Source organism: Quercus suber, unplaced genomic scaffold, assembly GCF_002906115.3.
Source record: "Quercus suber isolate HL8 unplaced genomic scaffold, Cork oak 2.0 scaffold_59, whole genome shotgun sequence".
In the NCBI taxonomy this organism is placed as follows: Eukaryota; Viridiplantae; Streptophyta; class Magnoliopsida; order Fagales; family Fagaceae; genus Quercus; species Quercus suber.
This window is the reverse complement of record NW_027069524.1, coordinates 46278-49538: the sequence shown is the minus strand read 5'-3', so window position 1 is coordinate 49538 and position 3261 is coordinate 46278. Positions and strand designations below refer to the sequence as shown.

Sequence of the window (3261 nt, the reverse complement as noted above, 5' to 3'; positions counted from 1 at the left end):
CCTGTATTGCTGCACTATCTACAACAAAAGTGGACTATGATGACGAAACCTTTCGTCACAATATGTCCTTATTTAGTCACTGAATACATATGGTGACGAAATGGTGATGAAACAGCATTCATCACCTAAGCTCCGTCACATAATGTATTGGTGATGAAAATGTTTCACACCAATAAAAAAACGATAGGTGACGAATTTTTTTTGTCACCAATAAAAAATGATGGGTGACAAAAGTTTTTCGTCACCTAATATTTTCGTCACTAAACCTTATTTTCAGTGATGGAATACTTCGTCACGAAATATATATTTTTCCCAATTTCAATAGATTAGGTGACGAATTATTTCGTCATCAATTTCTGCTTTAGTCAGATATGGCAACGAAAATGATCTCACCAATTTTATTTTATTTTTATTAATATTCTTTACATTTACTTGCCATTACATTAAACTATTCATTTCTAACCAAATCCATAAAAACAAACATCCATTCATTTCTAACCAAATCCATAAAAACAAACATCCGTACAATCTAAAAATGCAATAAAGATGTTCACAAAGTAATTACAACCATTTATATACAAATGATGTCTTAGCTTCCAAACTTTACAGAAAATTATTTGAGTTCAAGTAGTCCAACAAAAGCTATCTTTTTACCACCAATCCCATATCTGCACAAGTTTAAAGGAAAATACATCAATAACAAACTAGACTGCAAACCTATATCCCTGATAAGATGTACTACAAAAAAAAAAAAAAAAAAAGATTATTATTAGTAAGACAATGCAGAAAAAGTCCACAAAATACCCAATAACAAACTAGACAAAATAATCATAGTGCAACATCATATGAAGCCAAAGCTATCAAAGAAATAAGACCCACAACATTCTCATCAAATAAAAGCCAAACGCCCACATTGCAAACCATGGAAGAATTATAAAGAATGCAGAAAAATCCCAATTTAAAAACAAAACAAATAAATTGAAATTCAAAACAAAAACCCAGCCACCATCATAAACACAAATCCAACCACCACAACGAATAAAAAATCTAGCCAACACTATTTAAAAAAAAAAAAAAAAAACTAGCTACCACCATTAAAAAAAAAACCACAGCCACAGCCACCGCCATAAACAAAAAACCCACCACCACTATTAAACAAAAACACAGCCATCACCATTAACTCAAAAACCCAACCACTACTATAAACAAAAAACCTAGCCATCATAATAAAAAAAAAAATTAGCTACCACCATAAACAAAAAACCCACCACTACTATTAAATAAAAAAAACATAGCTACTACAATTAACACAAAAACCCAGCCACTACCATAAATAAAAAACCCAACCACCACCATTAAACAAAAAGCACAACCACCACTATTAACACAAAAACCTAGCCACTATCATAAACAAAAAACTCACCACCACCATTAAACAAAAAACACAGCCACCACCATTAACACAAAAATACAGCCACATGGCAATTTCTATTTGCTTGGTATTTATTTCTCTTCTTTAATGTCAAACTGTTCTTTTTTTTTTTTCTTTTTCTTTCTTTCTTTTTTCTTTTTTGAATTCAATAATTTTGCATCTAATATGACAAATGAGACTTTCTTTTGGTTCCCTTTATTTATATTTCTTCATTTTGGCTTCTGTTAATGGCTATCTAGAAAAGTTTTTCATTTTTTTTTTTTTAGTTTCCTTTCTATTTAGAATGATGTTGTTTCAAAGTGTCTCACAAGATTAACACAAAGTTTCTATTTAAATTCTTCATCTGCATGCTAGGTGCCCAAGTTATTGAATCTTTAAAAGGCTTTTATAAAATATGCTCACTACATTGAGCATTTTCTATTAGTTTCATGTTATTCACGTATGTGAGTTTTTTTTTTTTTTTTAAGAGCACTTTCTTTTAATTTGAACCTATATGCCAATAGAAACTATTAGAAATCAAAAGAAAAGGGGGAAAAAATAAACTAAAAAGCGTATAAAAATGTGCATAGAGGGTGTGAAATAAAGAAGGCTACACACAAATGTTCTTTTGATGGTTTAGAATGCAGCTGACACATTTTGTTCATTTCTCTTTATTATTTTTGTATGCATATGGATATTTTATTTTTTGTTGATAAATATGTATATGAATATTGTACATACATTGTTTTTCAATGTCATGTAAAAGGTTATATGATTTTGATATTAATTGTATCAAAATAAATTGTTGAGTTTGATTTTGAAAATGATATTAACAAGTAAACCAATGTTACTGACAAGTGAAGTAAGCACACAAAAACATAGAAACCCATAAAACAAACATTTCAGGTACACAGAAATTAGCCTAAAAAAATAAATAAAGATTTAACCTTTAAGGTCCCAGAAAAACCCACAAACTAATTCAGCACCAAACAAAAACTAACAAAACCCACAAAAATTAAACTTAAAAATCTAACATATCAAGTCACAAAATTGCATTTATTTAATAGACACATTCATGCACACACAAGAAGGGGGAAAAAATTATAAAAGCAATGTCCAAAATCCATAATGATATATATAAAATCAATAGGGATTGTTGTTCCATATCTCAAAAAATAAATAGGGAAAGACTCGATTACCTTCTCCAATCCCAAAAGCTATGTCCTAAAATCAACACCTTCTCTAATCCCAAAATCAATATCCTGCTAATCCTGAAAGAAGAAAAAATAATCCACAAAGTCACCAAGTTTAACATGAGAGAGAGGTAGAGAGAAGAGTGATGAGAGAGAGAGAGAGGATCGATGAGAGAGAGAGCTTACCAATCTTTTTGGGAGAGGCTGAGAGGCGTGGGTCTGTCTATGGGAGGAGAAAGAGAGAGTAACAATGTTTTTTTTACACAAATAAAAAAGAGAAAGACTTAACTATAATATTTAGATGTTGTTACTTAGATGCTTTTCTTTAGATCACTCTCTTAAGATTTTATCATGTATTTTTTTTTTTTTAATGATGAAAGTGTATTTTTAAATTTAAGTAGTCACATGGAAGAATTTTAAGAGAGAAACTTAAGTAAGAGTACCAAAAATACTGTATAGAAATTTATCCAATAAAAAATAATACAAAAAAAAAAGACACCTAAAAAATTTAGAACCCGCCTACTCTAAACCTAAAAAATAACCAAAATACCTCCGAAACCTAAAAACTTACCGAAATAGCCTTGATGCTTGAAAATGACCAAAATACCCCTAATCATTAAAAAATAAACCAAAATACCCCCAAAACCTAAAAAATGA

General features: G+C 29.8%; 1 long non-coding RNA gene across 1 annotated transcript; it reads right to left on the bottom strand.

Annotated features, from left to right (window-relative positions):
* Positions 1 to 374: 374 nt before the first annotated feature.
* On the bottom strand, positions 375 to 2865 carry LOC136067133 (uncharacterized). Its single transcript, XR_010628653.1, has 3 exons — positions 2791 to 2865; positions 2611 to 2682; positions 375 to 668 (listed from the first exon to the last, which is right to left on the bottom strand). It is a non-coding gene; the product is annotated as an uncharacterized LOC136067133 (long non-coding RNA).
* Between the last annotated feature and the right edge of the window lie 396 nt (positions 2866 to 3261).